At 37.5% G+C, this 25256-nt stretch overlaps 1 long non-coding RNA gene and 2 pseudogenes across 1 annotated transcript; 1 reads left to right on the top strand and 2 right to left on the bottom strand.

Annotated features, from left to right (window-relative positions):
- The first annotated feature begins 848 nt into the window (after positions 1-848).
- On the top strand, positions 849-11762 carry LOC121767001 (annotated as a pseudogene).
- Positions 2259-3722, bottom strand: LOC121767823. The gene is made up of 3 exons (XR_006043211.1): positions 3583-3722; positions 2798-2862; positions 2259-2298 (listed from the first exon to the last, which is right to left on the bottom strand). It is a non-coding gene; the product is annotated as an uncharacterized LOC121767823 (long non-coding RNA).
- Positions 11763-20787: 9025 nt separating the features above from the next.
- LOC121768191 lies at positions 20788-22429 on the bottom strand (annotated as a pseudogene).
- Between the last annotated feature and the right edge of the window lie 2827 nt (positions 22430-25256).

Genomic DNA, 25256 nt, shown 5'->3' with positions numbered 1-25256 from the left:
ATCCCATTTTTCCATTTCCGTCCGTCCCATAAAGTTTGTCACATTTCACTTTTTACCATTTTTGGTAGTGGACCTCATATTTCACTTACTCATTTCTACTAACATTAAAGTAGGACCCACAATCCACTAACTTTTTCAACTCACTTTCCATTACATTTTCTTAAAACCCGTGTCGGGTCAAAGTGGAACAATATTTGGGGGACGGAGGTAGTATGAAAGACGTTATTATTGTGTGAGTTGTGGCCTGACGCCGAAAAAAAGTGAGAAATAAAAACATGACAGAGAAATAATAATTTTCGTATTGCGTTCACAACCAGCACTACTAAATTGTTTGCGATATTTACAAGCTTAATAAGAGTATTAAATTTTATAATTTCATCCAACAAATTCAAGTACTTGAAATTGAAGCTATAAATGTACGGTCCTATTTTTTCACAATTGGATTATGATTTATGAGTATCGAATTAAATAAAAATACTCACCAATACAATAGTTTAAATTTTCATTCATATTCAGAAACTTGGGGCGCGTTTTCTAAAATTGTTAACTCATCGATGCAGTATATTAAAAATGTCGATACGATCGCATATCAATGTCAACACAAATTTTTGTTGACATTTTAAATATCAATGTCAACACAGAGCATTACAATATCACACCCCGAACTCAATAATAACTCATTACTCGTCGTATGCCTCAACCAATATACGTAAACCTAATACAAGTCTAAATTATTCTCAAGGCTATTTGCATCCAATTCCTCACTTCCCTCTATAAAGTTGCAAGCCCAATCTTAGAGCATACATACACATTAGCTCATAATAGATTCAAACATGGTAAACTCTAACATGAAAGTAGAAACAAGATTTAGCAATGAACTTCCCTCGTTAATAGCAACAGCTTTATGTTTAGTTTCACTAAGATTTTTTATACTCAAATCAATTAACAAAAGTTCGACGGTGCCGCCACTTCCACCGGGCACCACCTCCTACCCGATCGTCGGCAGCCTGCCGGAAATGCTTCGGAAGAAGCCCGTATTCCAGTGGATACACAATGTCATGAAGCAACTCAACACGGAGATTGTCAGCATCAAGCTAGGCCGCGTCAACGTCATCACCGTCTCTTCTCCGGAACTCTCTATCGAGTTCTTGAAGAAGCATGACAGCGTCATTGCCTCCCGGCCATACGTCTCTTCGGCCCGCCTCGTCAGCAATGGATACCTTTCACCTTCCCTCTCTCCCTCCGGTAACCAGTGGACGAAAATGAGGAGGGTGCTGGTGTCGGAGGTGCTCACAAATGATGTGTTCAGACGGCTCCATGCAAAACGATTAGAGGAAGCCGATCATCTCGTGAGATTTGTATATAATGAATGCATCAATCCACATAAAAGTGAAGTTGTGAACGTGAGAGATGTAACTATGCATTACTGTGGCAATGTGATAAGGAAGATGGTGTTCAGCGAAAGGTTTTTCGGGTCGGGAATGGATGACGGAGGCCCGGGAATTGAATAGAGAGAACATGTAGATGGATTGTTCACCATTCTTTCATGTCTCTACGGATTCTCTATTGCTGATTTTTTGCCGTGGTTGGAGGTTTTTGATTTGGATGGAAATAAAAAGATGATCACAGATGCCATCAAGAATGTAAGAAAATACCACGATCAAGCAATCGAAAAGAGAATGGAAATGTGGAAGCTAGGACTTAAGAGCGAGGATAATGATATTCTTGGTATTTTGATAAACCTCAAGAACTCACAAAATAGGCCCCTATTGTCAATTCGAGAGATAAAAGCAGTCATTCTTGTAAGTATTTATTTGGCCAAAGTTGTTGATTAAAATCTTGTAATATATTATTATGACTTCATCATGGGAATAATATTTTCACGACCGCCCTTCTAGGGTATAATAAATGCGGGCGATCGCGACTTAAATAGACTTAAATATAACAAGGAAAATAGGCTAGGGTTTCATCAATAAGGCTTGACCAACATATTAAACGAGCAATTAAGTATAAAACAAGATGATGGCTCGGGTTTAAATAATGAGTTGGGCCAGACATTAATATTAATGAAAAAGATTAAGAGTTTGACATTATCCAGCAAGACTTTAAAATATCCAATAACGGAACAAATTCAAGTTCAAGCCCAATTGCTAATAAGTAAAAAAATTTCGCAGCGGAAAACGACCAAGAGAAAGAGTGAAGTCATGTGTGAAGACACGACGACACTCGGAGTTTCAAGACAATATTATCATTTCGTTTAATTTGCTCAATACCGCCAACCGCTCGTCGCCGCTCAACCTGCACATAAGGAACACATATGCAGGGCTGAGTACTTATAAAATACTCAGTGGACTTATGCCGAAAACATTTTTAATAAAGATTTAGTTTATCATGCCATACGTAAGTAACCATCGGGGTTTAGCTTTAGAAAGGCCCGAGGCACTCAAATCATTTCCCATTGTAAAATTCGACTGATCAGTCATTTTCCCATAGACAATAGCCATATCTGCCAATACATGACAAGGAATGCGGCCGCAAACCAGGTCACTAGACCGGCCAGCCCGTACGCTAGCACACGATCTACCATAGGTGTACACTAATCCAAGTAGAGTTTGCGGCTCTACGAGGACCCGAATTCGATTTATATAACAGTGGCAACAGCCACATCAGATAGACACGTTAAAACAAATCACGGCATGATAAATACTTTAAACCACCTTTATAGCTCCACAATCATACGTAAAAGAGTTTAGTAAAAGAAAGCCCACACATAGTGTAGGGTAGAAAAGAAGCCCACCTCGACCGTTTAGATTTCAAGTATCGCTTTTCCTTTGATATCACGTTTAGCGCATGAATTATCACCTTTAGATAAGGTATTCTCAATTAGTCACCAACATGGACTTAATATTATGCATGTCCTTAATTTTTCCCTTTTCCCAACAACAAATGGAAATCACATCATAGCATAACATCTTTGCATATCACATCCTCTCGTCACATATATAATTCATGTATGCCATTCAAAACATAAAGATATAGTTATTTTGCAAAGGTAGAAATCTGGCAGCACTGCACAACCATTTTATAAAAATCATTTAAAATTCATCCGACTTCCGTTGGGGCTAAAACTTTACAAAAAAGCAGTAGACTCATAAAATAACTTCCAGTTTAAATTTCATGTCAAAATACCCCTTTTTAGTCGGTCAAATCAAAGACGTAACCCACTGGTCGAGAAAACATGTTTCTGGCAGAATTGCGCAGTCAACTTTAAAAATTCACCATAAATTCATCTTTCGTCCAAATGAGTTAAAATTCGCACACAATACAGAAGACATCATGAGGTTTACTCAGGAAAAAGAATCGATCAAATCGGAGTTCATTTGATCGGTCAAATACATGTCGGAACTTACTGTCCGAACTTACAGCTTTTCATGCCTTTAAAAATTCGAATTAGGGTTTATCCCTATTTAAAAATTCCCACCGATTAAATCCCTTAGATTTGAAATCCCTACACTCACTATATGCATGAGGGTTCAAGAATACCGATTAATCGGTTAGATGAGAAAAGATAGATCAAAATACCTCTTCTTGATAGAAACGATTGGTAGAAACAAAACATGATCTTGATTCTTCAACAACTCTAGAGGCTTCAACTTAAATTCTTTTCAATGGAAGAAGAATTCATGGAGAAAAATTGGAGAAGATTGGGAGAGAGTGGGAGAGAAAAGTGGCGTGAGTTTCAAGGGGGGAGCGTGATTTTTGATCTCTAGGTGTAGGGTTTCTCATATTTTATAGAGTTAGGAAAGAATCTCCAATTAATTTCATGAGATATGGAGGATTAATTAAAAGATATTTGAAGAAGATTTGGGGGATGATTGGCGTGGAAGATGAGGGAGAATAAGGGAGAATATTTCGAAAATCATGACTATTTATTTAGCTATTGATTTAATTTAGTATTTTCACGGAGCATAATAAAATAATACGAAGCAAGAAAATCAATAAAAATCCTCCCACAATAAATGGAAATAGGCGTGTGAAATATTCCTTCCACAAGGAATAAATTCCAAATCTTGAATAAATTAAGGTAAGGTAAGATTTGCTAGGATATTCCAATTAAATCATAGAAAGAAATAAATAAGGGATCAATTAATATAATGAATAATTCCACCTCTCCATAATTAGGAGATTTTCGAAAATCTCCATGAATAAACAATAGGGGACGAAATTTCCATGGAGGTAATAATTGGCTTTGGATTTAATTGGATAATTATCCCAAGCAAATAATTAAATCCAAGAAAATAGAATTCCTCTCCATAAATTCATAGTGGTCGAAAATTCCAATAAAATGGGTAAGGTAGTTATTGATGATTCTATTAAAATCTCACTCCCCAAAATAAAAATATAAATTGCGGCTATATTTCATTCCGCATCGATTAATTAAGGCCACGTCATCAATTCGACAAGATTGACTATTCCACCTCTCAACTCCAAAACAAAATTAGGTCGCATAGAAATCAAGCAATTAATTCACTCGTCAATTAATCCACATACTTGACGGCATTAAAACATTTAATGCAAAATTTTAGGGTTCGAAAAATTAGGATTCAAAAAGTGGGGCGTTACATCCTACCACTCTTAAAAGAAATTTCGTCCCGAAATTTGGTACTCTCAAGGGAAGAGTTCTGGGTACAGTTCCATCACCTTGTCCTCAAGCTCCCACGTGGCTTCCTCGTGTCCGTGGTTTCTCCCAAGTACTTTTACGTAAGCAACCGGTTTATTTTGTCACGTTCTGGACCTTTCGGTCTAAAGTCATTTGGGGTTTCTCCTCGTAGCTCAAGTCCGGGTTCAACGCGACTTCTTCGTAGTGAATCACATGCTTTAGGCCAAATACGTGTTTTCGCAATTGTGATACTTGAAAGACGTTGTGCACGTTTCCAAGGCTTGGGGGTAGCGCCAAACGGTACACAACGGGTCCTACTCCTTCTAGAATTTCATAAGACCCGATAAATCGTGGCTTCAACTTTCCCTTTACACCAAAACGCGTTATCTCTCTTGACGAGGATAATTTGAGGAAAGCTTTGTTGCCGGTTTGAAAATGCAAGTCGGTTCGTTGGACATCCGCGTATGACTTTTGTCTGTCCTGAGCTTCTTTGATCTTTTCACGAACTTGTCGAACAATTTTAATCATTTCTTTAACTGCATCAGGTCCAAGTACTCCTCGTTCGTCAACTTCGTCCCAAGAGAGCGGCGATCTACACTTTCTTCTATACAAGGCTTCGTACGGCGCCATGTTTACTGTTTTTTAGAAACTGTTGTTGTAAGCTAATTCGATCAGCGGTAGCATTGATTCCCAACTTCCTCTACAATTTCCTCGCACGATGGTGACCGTAAATACATCTTCTCATATTCTTTATTCGCTTATCGTTCGATCGATCGTTCACTCATATATGTATCTCGTCGGTATGTCGATGCTTCTGGTGGGTGTGTCATTTTTGTGCCTGTCCGACTATAGAAACTTATTCCTTGCATATATCCGAGTCGACTACTGCATTTCCCTACTGTCTAGTAACAAGGATTCAAAATTTGACCCAACAGTCTTACTTGGATATGAACAGATTTCAAATTGTTGCAATATTGCTGAGGATGTTTTTAGTCGGGAAGGCTCCAAAATTAATCAAGGAAACAAGAACAACAATGCAATGATTGAGTTCCATTGGACTCAACCCGTCCATTCTGAGAATCAAATGGTTTAGAGGTATCAAATAAAACCCATAGAGATTTGAGAATTTACTTCTGATGAGAGCTCGAAAGAACATGAGATAGGTCATGGAAACAGGATGAAACTGCAAAAATTCTCAAATTCCATAGCCGACTGCTAGATCACAATTTGCAAAAATTCCGGACAGCAATGAATGATATCGTTCAAACGGGTCAAGGCCTAAAATAATCAGTCGCGGCAGGATTTAGAAACATAGACAAATGTCATGAAGTAGTACAAATAATGGTTCAACAACATCATGGTATTGGAAAAAGATGAACTCACATCAATGGGTTCGCGGGTTTGTTAAAGACAACTCAATGTGAATGGAATTTTTCAGAAATTTAACAAGATCAACCATTAAGGAAGGAGAGAACAAGATAGTCTTAACTTGCTGTTGCAGAAAGAAAAATCATTGAGTATGAAGCAATATATGTAGTGAAACCGAGCTAAAAAGAATTTCACTTCTGCAAGAAAGAACTTGCCACATACATGGTTACAAAATAAAGAGGTGAACCAATAGTTCCAATAAGAATATTCCATTATTTGAAGAAAACAGGTCTGGAGGTGTGATCATACTGAAGGTCATAACTGCAAACAACCTTAGGAATGAAGTTCAATGACGGAAGTTCACAAGGTCAAAATATTGTCCTTACGAAAGATGAATCAAAGAAGACGATTAATCAAGATGTCCAAGGTTACGAAGGCAAGTACAAATTTTCAAGGACTGAAAGCGAGTCATAACTCGATGAAGAAAGTATAATGGGCATTACTTGCAAATTGGGAGTCAACCAAGGAGTTTAAATAGACAAGGGCTCACGTTTATTCAAAACGTCCCGAAAGGAATTTAGAATCCAAGTAAGTACTGTTGATTTAAATATCGTTCATTCTAGCTACGAGGGTTGCACTCCCTCGCACATTTTTCGCGAGCCTGAACGTGGTAACATCGTTCTATGAAATCGTGGATTCCAAGTTGAGGTTCATCGTATTGTCGAAATTAATAACACATTTTTTTTTATGGTCGCATCTCCAAAGTCTTCTTGCCATGCCACGTAGTTTTCGAAATGCATTGCCATTGCACACGTGGTCTTAAGGTGTGGTAAACGTCATCGTATTTGTGTCGCATCGCCATTTTGGCATGGTATGCAAGACTGCATAGTTTTATTATATCTTAGGTATGATCTCGCCATTATGAGGATACACCAAAGTTTGAAATATATATTTTCGTTGGTTTTATCACTCAGGAAAGTGATATTGCAGTTGTCAACTTACAGTTATAATTTCAAGCATAGCTTGAAGCCTCGTACTTCAACGTCTATCTGATCATTACCTAACTTAAGCTTCATCTGGCTCCTACGTTTGCAGCTAAGTTCAAAAGTTCCACATTCCACTTTAATAGTGGTTCTATACGATACCTCGTACTTCACCGGTCATGAATTTCCACCACATAAACGTCATGCATATATTTCACAATCAACACATTTATTCGTATAATCATTTGGTATTCCATAGCATAACAAACATCGTACATTAATATGTGTGAATAGCAACACTTAGTCAATCAATCATCCATGGAATCGCATTTCATAAATCATGCAGTTCATGCTCATCTGTATCACAATCACAATTCGCAACTACGCGCGTATCATGCTTTGCATTTCACAGTTCATAGTCATGAAATTTTAACCGCCTAGGCATAAAAGTTTTGTCGTTCATGGAAGTAACATGTATTTTCTTCATGTAAAAAATTTGCAGTTTCGTGGACGTAATAGCAAATCTCATCGTCAATTAATACAAGTTCACAATCACACTTCAATATCCAACACATTCAAAGCCATCATGCCTCACTGTTAAACAAAAGCAATTGTATAATCTCATAGTGTCTCACGGTTCATATCTTCACAACATTTTCCAAAAGCCATAGTATTTACTTATTTTCCATAGGTGTTGTTTCATAGTATAATCGAGTAATCACACGCATACTTTACGTTTCACAATTCATGTGATTTCAATCATTTAGAATTTCATCTACCCAAACTCATACAAGTCCAATCACATATTTGCCGATTTTCCTCATCGGGGTGTGCACAACAATATTCATCATTTTTTTGGCATAGTAGTATTAAACAATTTCATATACATGTATTTTCATCATCCCACACTTCAAACAACATTTTCGAAGACGTCATATTATCTTCGATTTCCATCGAAATAATTTCATTCTCACAAGAGTAATATTCCCATCGAAATTTCCAACATTTCACAGGTTCGGATCAATATAAATTGAGATACTTGTTACCTCATTCTTCGTGGTTGGGCGGAGACGAGTCGTGGTGTTGAGCCTTCGACGATTATCATTTAGTCAAATTACACATGAATAGACTTTGACTCAACAAGACTCTTGGGTCCAGAGCGGAAAGAACTGAGGCTCTGATACCAAACTGTCACGACCGCCATTCTAGGGTATAATAAATGCGGGCGATCGCGACTTAAACAGACTTAAATATAACAAGGAAAATAGGCTAAGGTTTCATCAATAAGGCTTGACCAACATATTAAACGAGCAATTAAGTATAAAACAAGATGAGGGCTCGGGTTTAAATAATGAGTTGGGCCAGACATTAATATTAATGAAAAAGATTAAGAGTTTGACATTATCCAGCAAGACTTTAAAATATCCAATAACGGAACAAATTCAAGTTCAAGCCCAATTGCTAATAAGTAAAAGAAATATCGTAGCGGAAAACGACCAAGAGAAAGAGTGAAGTCATGTGTGAAGACACGACGACACTCGGAGTTTCAAGACAATATTATCATTTCGTTTAATTTGCTCAACACCGCCAACCGCTCGTCGCCGCTCAACCTGCACATAAGGAAAACATATGCAGGGCTGAGTACTTATAAAATACTCAGTGGACTTATGCCGAAAACATTTTTAATAAAGATATAGTTTATCATGCCATACGTAAGTAACCATCGGGGTTTAGCTTTAGAAAGGCCCGAGGCACTCAAATCATTTCCCATTGTAAAATTCGACTGATCAGTCATTTTCCCATAGACAATAGCCATATCTGCCAATACATGACAAGGAATGCGGCCGCAAACCAGGTCACTAGACCGGCCAGCCCGTACGCTAGCACACGATCTACCATAGGTGTACACTAATCCAAGTAGAGTTTGCGGCTCTACGAGGACCCGAATTCGATTTATATAACAGTGGCAACAGCCACATCAGATAGGCACGTTAAAACAAATCACGGCATGATAAATACTTTAAACCACCCTTATAGCTCCACAATCATACGTAAAAGAGTTTAGTAAAAGAAAGCCCACACATAGTGTAGGGTAGAAAAGAAGCCCACCTCGACCGTTTAGATTTCAAGTATCGCTTTTCCTTTGATATCACGTTTAGTGCATGAATTATCACCTTTAGATAAGGTATTCTCAATTAGTCACCAACATGGACTTAATATTATGCATGTCCTTAATTTTTCCCTTTTCCCAACAACAAATGGAAATCACATCATAGCATAACATCTTTGCATATCACATCCTCTCGTCACATATATAATTCATGTATGCCATTCAAAACATAAAGATATAGTTATTTTGCAAAGGTAGAAATCTGGCAGCACTGCGCAACCATTTTATAAAAATCATTTAAAATTCATCTGACTTCCGTTGGGGCTAAAACTTTAAAAAAAAGCAGTAGACTCATAAAATAACTTCCAGTTTAAATTTCATGTCAAAATACCCCTTTTTAGTCGGTCAAATCAAAGACGTAACCCACTGGTCGAGAAAACATGTTTCTGGCAGAATTGCGCAGTCAACTTTAAAAATTCACCATAAATTCATATTTCGTCCAAATGAGTTGAAATTCGTACACAATACAGAAGACATCATGAGGTTTATTCAGGAAAAACAATCGATCAAATCGGAGTTCATTTGGTCGGTCAAATACATGTCGGAACATACTGTCCGAACTTACAGCTTTTCATGCCTTTAAAAATTCGAATTAGGGTTTATCCCTATTTATTCAAAATCAACTTTTTCATGGTTTTAACACACACACATGCTCGAGAGAGTCCTTATACTCATGTTTTCGTAACATCATATATCATTCATCATAGATTCATTAAATCATCAAACAATTCATTCAAAACGCAAATCACACATCCAAACACAAATTCCCACCGATTAAATCCCTTAGATTTGAAATCCCTACACTCACTATATGCATGAGGGTTCAAGAATACCGATTAATCGGTTAGATGAGAAAAGATAGATCAAAATACCTCTTCTTGATAGAAACGATTGGTAGAAACAAAACATGATCTTGATTCTTCAACAACTCTAGAGGCTTCAACTTAAATTCTTTTCAAAGGAAGAAGAATTCATGGAGAAAAATTGGAGAAGATTGGGAGAGAGTGGGAGAGAAAAGTGGCGTGAGTTTCAAGGGGGGGGGGGGTGGGAGCGCGATTTTTGATCTCTAGGTGTAGGGTTTCTCATATTTTATAGAGTTAGGAAAGAATCTCCAATTAATTTCATGAGATATGGAGGATTAATTAAAAGATATTTGAAGAAGATTTGGGGGATGATTGGCGTGGAAGATGAGGGAGAATAAGGGAGAATATTTCGAAAATCATGGCTATTTATTTAGCCATTGATTTAATTTAGTATTTTCACGGAGCATAATAAAATAATACGGAGCAAGAAAATCAATAAAAATCCTCCCACAATAAATGGAAATAGGCGTGTGAAATATTCCTTCCACAAGGAATAATTTCCAAATCTTGAATAAATTAAGGTAAGGTAAGATTTGCTAGGATATTCCAATTAAATCATAGAAAGAAATAAATAAGGGATCAATTAATATAATGAATAATTCCACCTCTCCATAATTAGGAGATTTTCGAAAATCTCCATGAATAAACCATAGGGGTCGAAATTTCCATGGAGGTAATAATTGGCTTTGGATTTAATTGGATAATTATCCCAAGCAAATAATTAAATCCAAGAAAATAGAATTCCTCTCCATAAATTCATAGTGGTCGAAAATTCTAATAAAATGGGTAAGGTAGTTATTGATGATCCTATTAAAATCTCACTCCCCAAAATAAAAATATAAATTGTGGCTATATTTCATTCCGCATCGATTAATTAAGGCCACGTCATCAATTCGACAAGATTGACTATTCCACCTCTCAACTCCAAAACAAAATTAGGTCGCACAGAAATCAAGCAATTAATTCACTCGTCAATTAATCCACATACTTCACGGCATTAAAACATTTAATGCAAAATTTTAGGGTTCAAAAAATTAGGGTTCAAAAAGTGGGGCGTTACAAATATGATGTTGATTTTATAGGAAATGATGTTGGCAACAATTGATAATCCTTCAAATGCAGTTAAGTGGACTATGGCAGAGATGATCAATCAACCCGACATTCTTGCTAAAGCATGTGAGGAGTTGGACCGAGTTATAGGTAAGAACAGGCTCGTTCAAGAATCAGATTTGTCGAAACTAAATTACGTGAAGGCTTGTCTAAAAGAGTCATTTAGAATCCACCCGGTATCACCATTTACTTTGCCTCACATTTCAAGCAAAAACATTGTCATGGGTGGCTATTTCATCCCAAAGGGTAGTCATGTGGTGCTTAGCCGCCCTGGCCTAGGTCGGAACCCTAGGATTTGGGATGAGCCTCTCCGGTTCAAGCCAGAACGACACATTGTTGATGAAGTCTCAAATGTCTCGCTTGTGGATCACGATTTGCGTATTTTGTCATTTAGTACCGGAAGACAAGGATGCCCCACCCTTGAGCTTGGTTCTACCACAACAACCATGCTTTTGGCTAGACTTATTCAAGGTTTTAGCTGGAAGCAACCACTTGATACCAGTACTATTGACTTGGCTGAGTCTAAACATGACTTATCGTTGGCTAAACCCTTGATTGCTCATGCAGTGCCTCGGTTAGACTCACAAATTTATCTTCAACATGTGTGAAAATAATAATAATAATAATATATGCTTGTATTTGTATTATATTGTTGTATGTATTTATTTGAGGTATTTGTTGTGAAATAATTTGTACACTAAATTAAGTCATTAGACTGTGAAATATTATGACACATGATCATGCATGATGATGGTGGTTTAGAAATATGTCGTACATAATTGGTTTTATAGTTCATATTGAGTGATATAGCTATTTTTAAGAAAGGAGGATTGGATTGTTGTAGTATATAACTCGGACATATGATACATGCCCATAACTCGAGAATGTTGTGTTTCATCAACAGTGCATGGTTTACGTAATGAAATATGTTTTTTGCAAGTTTATCGTCAAGCTCCAATAAATTGTTCTTTACATATACCTATTCCCACACACTCACCTATTGTTGGTTCTGTAAATTTAGCACGAGAAATGTTAGTAATCGATGAAAAAAATAAATAAAATCAAAGAAACGAATTAATGCAAAATACATAGTTCCGTGGTTCGGTCGTATGACCTACATCCACAGAGAAGCTATCAACCAATTTATTCAACACTCAATGACAATAAAAAAAAGCTCGTCAGAATCGCTCGAGAATCATTCAAGAAAACAATCGCTTAAACTTGTGAGCTCTTAACTACAATATTAATCTCCTCACATAGAAATGATTATTGTTCTCTTTCTTATCACTAACTGAATCTGTATATGTATGTGAACTGAGAGAGCACACATATCGCCCAACAAGATTGAGCTCAATCTAAGCTCGCAAACCCTTCGGTTGCAAATGCCTACAGTAGCCGTTGGAAACAAATTTTCAAACTTATTCCCATTTTCAACTTGGTCCTCGGTTTATGACTTATTCAATATGCATCCACATATCTTACAAATTCTCCACCTAGGTCATGATTGAATAATCTGACCACCAAATTCAAGCAATGCTTGAGCTTGGAACATGGTAAAGTCTTAGTCAGTATATCTCATGCATTCTCTTTTATGGACACTTTCATCACTTTCAGAACCCCTTTTCACTTCATATCCAATGAAATGCAACTTTACATCCACATGTTTACTTCTCTCATGGAAGGTCTGGTGTTTGGTGAGGCAGATAGCACTACTATAGTCACTGGAAACAATCACGACTTCTTAGTTTATCCCAAAATCAGAGGGGATTCTTCAACCAAAAATTCTCCTTCATAAACGAAAGATGTGTCAGGTGTGTGACTCTCTCGTGTCAAAACTTACAGCAAAATTAGAGTCACAGAACCCCACTAATGGATCTTGATCACTGCCCTTAGTGTCTGAGAATAGAATACTGTAATTAGATGTCCCTCCTAGATATCTCAAAATCCAATTTGTGGCAACACCATGGCTCACATTTGGTCTTGTGCAAACCATTGTGCAAATCATCCCCCATCAAACTCCAAAACAAACTACCAAAATATATATCAACAACAAAGTCATCCAATGAAAGAATTCAAGATCAATGCTCAGAAATTAAAAGAAGAACGTTCCTTGTGTTGATTGACAGTTATGCAAAAGAACAATTGGTAGAATCCTAAGAATTTTGAGTAAATGTGAATTTGAAATGTGGGTGTGTGAATAATGTGGAGAAAATAGAATTTAAAGAGGGAGAGGGAATTGGATACTAGGGTTACAAGGAATAAGAACGAAAGAAGGAAGGAAGAAACATATCATCTACACAAAGTAGCAGGAGTTGCAATGAGCATATCATCTACACAAAGTAGCAGGTAGGCTACTGGTATGCTCTCCTTTCTCTTTATGAATATACAACTTTCATATCTTGGTTTTTCAAAACCAAATTCCTGAATGCACTCATCAAATCTCAAATACCACTGTCTTGAGCTTTGCTTGAGACCATACAAAACCTTGTGGATTCATGAAAAGCTGTCATATAAGCGAATTCCTTATAACTTTCCGGAAACACAAACACAAGTAAAAACAGAGAGCAACAGCCCCTCGTAGCTTTTATGTTCCAGATTGAAACATGGGATGCCTTTCAAAGCCTTAACCCGCACTACTATCGTCTTAGTAGAGGGAAGTAAGGGTCGAATCCCACAGAGATGGTTGCGAATGGAGTTGGGGTTGAGACATTTTGGGCGGTCTTAGCTGCTGCCACGCTTTAAAAGGGGGTTAAGATTAACTAAGAATTTAAACTGCTCAACGGGTAAATTAAATTGATCAAATCAAACGTGAACATTATAAACGTAAACCACCAACTGATCAACTAAACTAAGAAAGCGAAAAGCATAAAGTGTCTTGGGACCACTGACACTACCTGCGAACTACAAAAACTGCGAAAACTAGGAAAAGGTGACAGGGACATGCAGTATAACTAACTACCATTGTCTTCTTCTCTAAGAAATGAAAATTGAACGACAAATAGACAGATCTGAACAGAGCATAAGCATTAAACATAAAACAACACCGATTCGAAACTGATCATATGAATTCTTAAGCAATAGAGACAGATCTAGAGAATTGACTACTTCTTCTTGCAAATAAACAAAACTAAACACCATCTACCTAGGCAAGGAATAGAAAAAGAGCTGAAACCAAATGCATCAAGATTTTCAAGAAAGAAATCAACAGATCCAACACGACTACAACTAAAAATTCTATTTCAATCAAGATCGGCAAAGGAAATAAGCAAACAGAAGTTCATAACTCAAATGGCACGATCTAGTAGACTAGAAATGAAACCTGAGTAGCTTAAAAACAGAACAAACTGAAATAAGTAGCTAACTACTAATGTTAAGCACGAAAATAGAAACTAAGTGTTTGAACCCCTCGAGAAACAAAGAAAGCAAACGATGTAAATGATGGTGGCTTGAATTTGACTCCTCCTCTAGCAAGGACAGCATGCTGAGATGTGGCTCTTTCTCTCCCGAATGGCTTCTACTCCATACTAAGGAAAGTGGTGACTTGAGGTAACTGAAGTGAGGAGTGTACGTGTCTGTTCTTCAATGCGTCTCATCCATATTTATAGGACAACTTCTTGGGCCCAAATCCCTAGGGCAAGCCCACATGACACTTTGACCGCTATGCCCTTCTGAGATGCTTTTTGTCTTTTCTCTCTCCTGTGACTCATCCTTCTAAGTGCTGGGGTCTCAACTGATCAGCTCGCAAGCGCAGTGGATCAACTTGACCTCATTCTTCTCTTTTCTGCTCTATTTTGCCGAGGTGATCAAGTTGCTGCTCAACCTGGTGCTTTCCCGTGCTGCTGCCCTGCACACTCAAATCTAACACACTTTTCGCCCATTACCAGCAACATTAGTGAAATAAACCCTATAAAGCCATGCTTGTATTGCGCCCCATCAAACTGCTCACACTTAAATCATGCTTGTCCTCAAGTATGAAATATCAAAAAGAATTAAAGGGCAAGATGCATGCATGGATTCCTGACCAATTTCTACGGACTATCGACTATTCACAACACTGACTTAAACAGACTCCTAAGATTAACACTTATCTATGAATTTTCATGAATGACACTGGTTTGTTTTCAGGCCGCATCCCCCACAAGCTTAAGGTCGTTCTAGATACTCTGCAGTCTCAAATTCTTCCCTCCCCCTATTACTTAGTCTAATCAGCCTGTCCATTCGTCAAGACAGCCCCTACTCCAGCCAACTGTTGGATTCACTCGGTCACTCATTTCTCACCAGAGATGTTAGGACCATTCTCTCATTCATTTTGCCATACCACTGATGCCTTGAGTTCATGGGCGCAGGCTAGTTCCTTAAGGTCTTACTCCGTCTATTTCCATCCCCTCTTCTGGACTTCGTCCAGCTTATCAACCGCGTCTTCCGATTTGCTCAAGTCTTCATCGGGTATAATTTGATGGGAACAACAAGCTCTGCCCTCACCACCCCCGACCTCTACTTCACTTAGTGTATGGGGAAGAAGATCAAGGTTCACCTAGGCTACTGGTTGGCCCAAGCGTGCCACCAGATGACCGCAAACCCTTCTCGTCACATGTACACCTGCCATATCCTCGGTGCCTACCTCCAGTGTAATGTTGTGATGAAAATTGCCAAGTCTGCACCCGAGGTGATCATGTGTGAAGCTCTAGAGCTATTCAGCGTGGAGTAATTCTTTAACAAAGATCTCCTGTACATGGATGGCTCGGATGTGTGCTTTTATGAAGTAGGGAAGGCAGAGCCCGTGGTGAAGCGCGAGGTGGAAGGAGCAGAGGCGTCGACAAGTATGGATGGTGAAGAGCTGAGGAAAGAGATGCTAGAAGTTCGTAAAGAACTTACTGAAGTCCGTGGAGAGATACAAGCGCTGAAAGGAAGCATTGCTGACTGGGCAGAGAAATCGTCCCTGTAGAACGATCGGATGGCTGATGCGGTCAGAATAATGATGAAGATGGCTGTCTGGCTTGAGAAAAAATTTCCCTTGACCCAGAAAAGGCTACCTCCTGGAGCCAGCAGTATGACCAGGTAACCTGGTCAAGGAAGCTCATCCCTCCAGAAGCCCACATCCACGTCCAAGCCTGTAGCGCCCCTGTCCGAGAGAAAGCCCATGTCTAAGCAACCCGAGATCGAGGAAGAGGAACCGTTGTCGCTGGTTAAGAAGAAAGTAAAGATGAACCGCCCCAATGTACCACCCAAGTCTGGCTCCTGTGGGGGCCAGACTCAGAATTGATACCCCCCAACGACCAAGTAAATTTACATTTCAGTAATTTTATTTTATTTTGTCTTTTGTATATTTTGCATGTTTGTGTTTTTGAGTCTGTGAATGTGTGTTTTTGTGTTTAGTATGTTTTGTTATGTATACATGTGTTATCTCCCACTTAGCCCAATCCTTGGTCTAATTGTAAGATGTTTGGGTTTATATAGCATGTTTGGTTTCTGTTAAGCAATAGTGTCTTCTCCCACTTAGCCCTGTACCCGGTCTAAGTGTGAGAAGTTTGTTTTGTACATATATGTTTCGTGTAGCATGTTTGTTTAATTCTGTGATTTGGTTTATGTGCGCACCAACTACCATGTTTCCCCCCTTCACTAGGATGGCTTGGAGACAAGCTTGAGTGAAGTGGGAGGGGGGAGGGAGTTAGTGCAGTCTGTGTCCAGCATGAGTAGAAGTTGTTAGGTCTATGAGTCATTTTTCTCTCCCGAATTATGTGTTTTTAACATGAGTTGGTGAATATAATAAGGCAAGATTCCCTTAGTGAGAGTAATTGAAGAGAGGATGCACGTCAACTTTGAGGCCTTTATCCTTAATAAACTGAAATCGGTTTGGATGAAGTGAGGATGATAGAGAATGCCTTAGCTGACCTAGTTGTGAGTCCCCACCATAAAAGTGAGTTATAAGCTTAAACACTTTACTCTAACATGTAAAAAGAGGGGCTGCCATCTGATGCTTAGGGAGAGAATATAGAAAGGAGGAAAATAGTGGTGAAAAGCAAAACCTCGTGGGCCTGGGAAAAGGGTACTGGAGGTATAAGCTAGAAGAAGTCCAGGAAAAATGAGGTATAAGCTGGACGAAGTCCACGGGAGGAATTAATATATATATATATATATATATATATATATATATATATATATATATATATATATATATATATATATATATATATATGTATATATAGGGGTGTGATACAATATAAACTCTCTAAAATACAAACTATACAAACTTTAATCATACGCACTTAATACAATTGATCAACGGTTAATATAAGAGATTTTTCTAATGTCAACATTTTGACATCGAAAAATCAGAATTTGGACACCCCCGTCGACAGAATTTGTACACTCCGTACATCCCCCCTGGTGACATAATTTGTACATTCCGTTGACATCGACCCCCGGTGACATAATTTGTACACTCCGGTGACATAGTTTGTATAGTTTGTATTTTAGAGAGTTTGTATTTGATCACACCTCTATATATATATATATATATATATATATATATATAATAAATTTTGGAGGTATAAGCTGGACGAAGTCAAGGAAAATTAGGAGGTATAAGCTGGCCGAAGTCCAGAAGGAGCAAAAAGAAATCCAAGGCCAGGAAGCAATAGTAACCTGACCCGGGAATTAAGGGGAGTAGGAAGCTGTAAAAGGGGAATTCTCATAACCCGAAGCATCAGTGGTGTGGCCAAAATTGCAGAGTGATAGATCCTAACATCCCTGGTGAGGAATGAGTGATCAAGCGAATCCAACAATGGGTGAGGTTGTAGGCTATCTTGACGAACTGACAGACCGACTAGGTGGAAGAAGGGAAGGGGAGGATTTGGAGACTGTAGACAATCAGATTGATCTTAAGCTTGTGGGGATGGCTGCCTAAAAGTTGAAGCTAGTTCATGCAAATATGTTGTTTTCTTTAAGTGTTTGTTTTTCTTTGTCGAGTCAGTTTATGTGTCTAGGTCTAGGAGTTTGTGTTTTGTACGTGTCTTTAGGGTCGGTCATAGGATAACCATGCATTGAAATTCACCTTATTTATTCTTCTTGTCTTTATACTAGAGGACAAGTATGATTTAAGTGTGAGCAGTTTGATAAGGCTAATTTCATGCATCGGTTATGGGGTTAAATTCAATGATTTCCAGGGTCTAACACATGTTTTAAGCCAGGTGTGTGGAGAAAATCGCCAGACCCAGGAGGGGAAGAAGATAATCGTCTGGCGAAGGAATTCAGCAGAAAAGTGAGCAGAAAATGAATAAATTGCCAGATGGAGGGCAAAGTGGAGAATTCAAAAGGAGATTCTAGAAGATCGACTCCTCATCTATAAATAGAGAGCACGCGACACACATGATATCATCACTCGCATCACATTTTCGCTTTTAGCTCACTTTCCACACACTTCTCCACACACTCAATAGGCAATTCATGGGGTTCATCAGGAGTTTTTGAGTTAGTTGATGTGTAACACCATCCTCACGAAGGGCGAAGAAACAATTTACCGCTTTCTAGTTAATTTCTTTTGGAATTTCGTCCGAGACTTCGCGATTCGAAGCTCGACCCTCTTGCTTTTGTGAAGTTTAATTCGCGTGGTTATGAAAGTTTCATTTTCTGTTATGGCTATGTTTGATTCTGAGTTTGATGTCGATTTCTGAGTTCGAAGTTGATTTACTCGTTTGGATGCATTTTGCACTTGATTTGTTGGTTTGGAGTTGAATTGTGGTTTAATTTGTTGTCGATCGGAGTGAATTTGTTGAATCGGAGTTGATGGAGTTGGGATTGATCGTTGTTGGGTTCAGATTGCTTGGATCCGGATTGGATTAAGCGTTCGACGTATGAATCTGGAGCAGAGTTGTTGAATTCTGCATGGTTGCTGATGTTTGGTTTCTGTTTTCCCGTTGCTTCGTCTAGTAGATGTAGATCTGTTCAATTTCCGGTTAATCGCTATTTCCGACGTTCGAATCATCATGCTCTGTTTTGATCTGGGTTTATGCTCTATTTTCTCCATGTTTATGCTTGAATCATTTGAAGATATGAAGGTCGTTGTTGGTTAAATTTCAGAGTTAGTTATGTGCAGCTTTTCATCCGTACCTTGCTGTTTTGGGAAAATGGTCCCTACTGCATGTTTCAGAGATGAAAAAATAAAGTAAAAATGAGAATTACTCTTTGCTAAAAATAGAAATGATTCAATTAACTTGGAATTTCCCAAAATAGAATAATGACTTTATTAACATGGAATGGAGGGAATATAAAGTTAATAAAGTATGATAAGAAAAGATAAAGAGTGATTTAAAAGTAGAAGAAAAAGAGAATCTACAGATAAATTAGAAGAGGAAAAGGAAAAAAATGAATATGAGAATAATTTTGATGGTCGATCTAAAATAAAAGAAATATGATCATTTTGTGGAAGATGCATGTGTAACGTTTTCATTTAGAACAATTGTGCATGGTTTCTCGTGAACGAATAAGACAGTTCAACCAAGGTTAACCATTCACACCACATATTATTAGATAGAACAATTGTGTGTGGTTGTGTACACACACAAAAATGAGTGAAAGTACTATTTCTTTTATTAGAATCGAGCAAACAAAAGAAATGAATGACTACTACAAAATCAATACTGGAAAGTCTAGCCTAATCAGTTGCTAGGTTGCAAAATTAGCGCTAATTAGATTCGCCCCTCGTAGAATTCATGGTAATAATTCTTAAATTATAGTAGTAATAAATAGAGTAAATAAAATAAATTTAGACACCACAAAAGATATTGTCTAATTACACATTTTTAGTCAATTATTGACGTTAATAAATGTTTCTACAGACATCACCTATACTATACAAAATGTCTTCAATCTTGGTCTCACAATTAAAATTAAATCATTTAAGTTTCCATAGTAACTAATTGCGTCTCAAACCTGTCCTACAAAGTATTTGTTTCATTCTAAGTTGAGTATTTTTCATTCGGCACAAAATTTTTCGTAGTTTTGCATTGTGAGTTTAAGTGGAGAGAGAATGGAGAGAGTTATGTTTTTATATGAAAAAATTGTATCATTTATAGTTAGACATTCTAAAAAATATGTTACTTAAATGAGAAGATGAAATATAATGTTACTGGTATTGCGCATTATGTGAATAAATTGCTAGAATGACTCATTGATGAGGCATTTGGTTTATGACATTTTGTTTTGCTAAGCTTTAAAATTCGACCAAATTCATCTAGAATGGCAATGACTACGATGAGAATTTTCTAAGCCTTGTACCTATGTTGCCATGTCAACTTAAATTTGGATTGATATATAAATATAAATTTGTTAGAAATGCTAATTTGCATTATGGAAGGTGCATACTATACGAAAACAAATCAGCTAATTTAGTAGTATGTTCCAATTAACTTTATTTTTACAAATTTCTTAAAGAGTTGAAACCTTCTACATTGGCAATGACAAAATTATTTTTCCAATAATTAACGTAGTCTTACTAAACTTTCAACTTTCCAGCACACAGCTGATAAGTACAATGAGATGATAAAATACAAGTTAATATGAAAAGACAACAATTGATAACACACACTTATAAATATGATGCAATACATATATATGATCCTAATTTTGTTTGAGTTAAAGGTAAATTTGTGAGTTCAAGCGCGGCACTGCATGAGCAATTAGAGGCTTAGCCAATGCCAAGTCATTTTCTGACTCAGCCAAGTTAATAGTATTCGTAGAAAGTGGGGGTCTCCATGCAAAACATTGAATAAGTCTAGCCAAAAGCATCGTGCTCAGGGTAGAACCAAGAACGACTCCAGGGCATCCTCGTCTTCCAGTACTAAACGACAACATGTGCAACTCCGGATCCGTAAGCACGTCTACTGAGTCTTCATCATGAACGTGTCTCTCAGGCCTAAAGCGGAGAGGCTCATCCCAAACCCTAGGGTTCCGCCCTAGGCCAGGACGACTAAGCAACACTTGGCTCCCCTTTGGGATAAAGTACCCACACACCACTGTATCTTTGCTTGAAACATGTGGGACATTGAAAGGTGCTAATGGATGTATCCGAAATGACTCTTTCAAACAAGTCATCACATAATTTAATTTAGGCAAATCAAATTCTTGAACAAGCCTATCTTTACCTACCACTCGATCCAATTCTTCAGATGCCTTAGCAAGAATATCGATTTCTGCCAACGCCCACTCAACTGCATTTGATGGATTATCAACCGTCTCAATCATTATTTCCTGTAAAATCAATCGTTCTGATTATTATGCTTTTATAAAACGGTTGAGTACACAATCTTTTAGATACTAAAAACTTACAACAATTAATGCTTTGATCTCTCAAATGGACAGAATCGGCTCATTTCCTGACTTCTTGAGGTTAATCAAAAGATCAAGAATATCATCGTCCTCACTCTTGAGGCCCTTCTCCCACATCTCTATTCTCTTTTTGATTTCCGGATCTTGATACCTTCTCACATTCTTAATCGCATTCGTTATCTTCTTTTTATGCCCATCCAATCCAAAACCTCCAGCCACGGCAAAAAATCAGCAATGGCGAATCCATAGAGGCACGAAAGAATCGCGAACAATCCATCCACATGCTCTCTCTCTTCAACCCCCGCCCCCCCATCCGCCATTCCGGACCCAAAAAACATCTCACCAAACACCCATTTTTCTTATCACATTGCCACAGTAATGGCGCGCCGCATCTCTCACATTCACACTTTCGTTGCTGTCCGGATTCTTGCACTGTTTGTACACATATCTGACGAGGTGATCGGCTTCCTCGCGTCTCTTATCATGTAGCCATTGAACACTGCATTTGATAGCACGCCCGACCTCATAACCCTCCTCATTTTAGCCCACTGGTCGCCCGAAGGCGACAGAGCCAGCGTCAGGTAGCCGTCGCTGGTGATCTGGGCTGATATGGCGTCGGGCCGGGAGTCAAATACGGCTCCTGCTTCTTCAAGAACTCTCTGGAAAGTTCGGGAGAAGTGACAGTGATGACGTGGACTCTGCCGTGCTTGATGCAGGAGATTTCGGTGTTGAGGTCTTGCATGAGGTTGTGTATCCATCGGAATGCTGGCTTGTTCGACAGCATTTCCGGGAGGCTGCCGACGATCGGGTAGGCGGTGGTGCCCAGAGGAAGAGGCGGGGACGTGGGACTTTTCTCGGTGGATTTAAGTTTGTAGATGAGTAGTGAAATTAAGCACAATGCTAGTAGCAATGGTGGGAGATTGTTGGTGAGGCTTGTTTCGATTTTCATGGTTGTTTTTCTGAGTTTCAAATTGTTTGTAGCTTGAGTTGATACCTTGCATCTTGGCCTTGCCTTTTATAGAGGGAAGTTCCTCTACTAATCGAATTGAAAATACTATCTTTTGTGCATTGCACGAGTGTGATACCGGTATATATAAAAGCTAACACTATAAATTACCATCAAATACGATCAACACGAAGGTCAAGGCATACTTAATTACTACAGGAGTTTTTCTTGGTAAGGAGCTCTACTATGTATATTAGCATTGTCAACGAAAAATAGTGTCATTTGTAAGCGAAACAAGTTTTAAAGTGTATTGTTAATGTAACAAAGAGAGAGAAACAAAGGATAACTGTAAATAACAAGAGGGAAGGAAAAAGAAAAAAGGGTGAAAAGTTTCCATTAATACAAATGACATCGAATATAAAAAGAGATAAATATTCATAAAAATACAAAAGATATGCGCATAGAAATTGAAAAGAAAAAAAATATTTAACATGTGGTTTAAATTCACTAAGAAAACAAAACTTGAGTTTGCATGGATCATTTGTAAAGAAAATTGAAATAATACTTTACGGAAAATGTTAAGAAAAGTGGGTGGAAAAAAGTTAGGGGAATATAAGTCTCATTTGTATATATTAGTTTTAATTGAAATGTTGGTGGAATAAGTTGGTAGAATGTGGGACCCTGTTATCATTTATAGTAAAAATGAACCGAGGTGGAGGGAAACGAGAAGCAGTGTATAACTCGATCTACGATCGAGTACGAGCTCAAAGAGGAAGCTGCAACGAATGTTGAAATCGCTTCCATTAAACCATTCACTGGCCTTATGCTACTCTGTGCTAAGTATTTGCTCCGCAACAATGACAATTGATCAACTATATAGCCGCAATAATGACAATTGATCTACTATTAACTTGGGAATGCATGTTTTACTTTCATGTTACTAAAATAAATTTCTATCCTCCTACTATATATCTCGGTATTTCATTTTCTCTTTTTCCATGCTTTTAATATCTACATATTTTATCAACTCATAACTATGAAATTTTGAAAAAGCCGCCACAAGAAAATCCTACTCCCTACGTTAGCTATTTAAAGTCACACTTTATCCGCCACGAATTTTAAAAAATGTTAATAGAAAGTGAATAGAAAATATTAATGAAATGGGAGTCATACTCTTTGATACGATCGGTTTTTGCACTATTTTAGGGCCTTTTTGCACTATTTTAGGGCATTTATTTGGTCCATTTTGAGTATCAATGTTGCAATACATGTCCAATAATTACATATTTTATCTGTTTTCGTATTTTGACGTGTTTTGTTTAAAATGTGCAAATTTGAGCCTAAAAAGATAGCTAAAACTCGAAGATGAAAATGTGGAGCATTCGATCCGCCCAGCGGACCGCTGGCGGCCAACGATTGTTGAACAAATAGCAGTCCGCTTCGAGAAAGTTGTGCTGAAAAGACTAGTTCAAGACATAATTGTAACACCCCAAATCAGGGTTTAGTTGGAAAATTCCTTTCTACACAAATTTTGTCAATTTACGGTGAAATTCTTATAATTTGTGCACAACACTGAATGTTATTTTATATAGTATTGGGGTAAGACAAGTATCGCGTCAGTAAGATTGAGCAAGAAAATAGAATTAAATCGGAAATTATATAGCGTATATAATAGAAGGGAGAAATTGTCATTTTGCATAAAAGATGCTATATTTTATTTTATCTCCAAAAAACAACGAGAGGCACGGTTTTTTTAGGTTTCTAATATTTTTTTTACTACAATCAAGACAATTATACATGGAATCATCTAGAAAGAATATGAATGATCAAAATAGTGCCATTTGTCATTTACTATTCATAATTAATTAAATAATGCGACTCTTGCTATAAAATCAAATATAGCTACTAGCCTACTATTCACCCCACTTTGGAGAATCAACCGATTAGTAATCAAAGGAGGAAGAAGAAGTTGCAATCTATGAAAGTTTCACTTAATTTGTGTTGAGGCTTTGAACCAGTCGAACCAACGTATGGTTATCAAGGTAGGGCTCTCTTTTATCCTATTTTTCTTTTATTGAAACTTATGATTGGTTATGAGGTAAAAATTTTCTGACCTCGTTGGTTGTCAAATAAGTGTGTGTTACTTTTTGAGTTTATCTATCAATCCTTGTCCGTAGACGTCGGAAACATAAGTTTTTCCATTGAACTAATTGAGTTGAACTTATGTATGATTTTGGGTATGAACTGACTATCTTAGTGCAATAATCCATGAATCTTAATTGGTCAAATAATTGTTGAAAATGAATAATATATCTTATTTAGTGACTAAAATAAATTTATTAGAATTTATAATGGTCATTTGACATATTTTGGAAAATTGATTGGAATATTGAAGTGAAAGATCTTTTTTTGAGTAAGGAATTGAATATGGTAATGACTAATAACTAAGTGTGATTATGTGAGTGGATTAACCATAGAAATGAGACTAGAATTGATGATTGAAGCATATTCTAACGATTGCAAATAATTGAGATTAAAGAAATTTAGTTGATAAGGTTAATGAGTTTTATTTATAAGATTTGGTAAAAGAAATATGATTTAGAATGACTATGGATGTTAAACTAAATTTGAGGATTTACTAAGTAAGATTAGTAATTACGGAGTATAAAGTAACTAGTGGAAATAGTAACTTAGAATTTGATTAGGGAATAAAGACATGAACAAACATGGAATGGATAGATAAAATTAGGGGTGGCACGGTACGGTATACCGCACCGAAAATGTCATACCGCATATCGTACCGCAAATTGTGGTATGAGAAAATGTCATA

The sequence above is a fragment of the Salvia splendens genome, chromosome 15 (assembly GCF_004379255.2).
Source record: "Salvia splendens isolate huo1 chromosome 15, SspV2, whole genome shotgun sequence".
Taxonomy (NCBI): Eukaryota; Viridiplantae; Streptophyta; class Magnoliopsida; order Lamiales; family Lamiaceae; genus Salvia; species Salvia splendens.
This window is presented reverse-complemented; position numbering and strand designations above follow the sequence as displayed.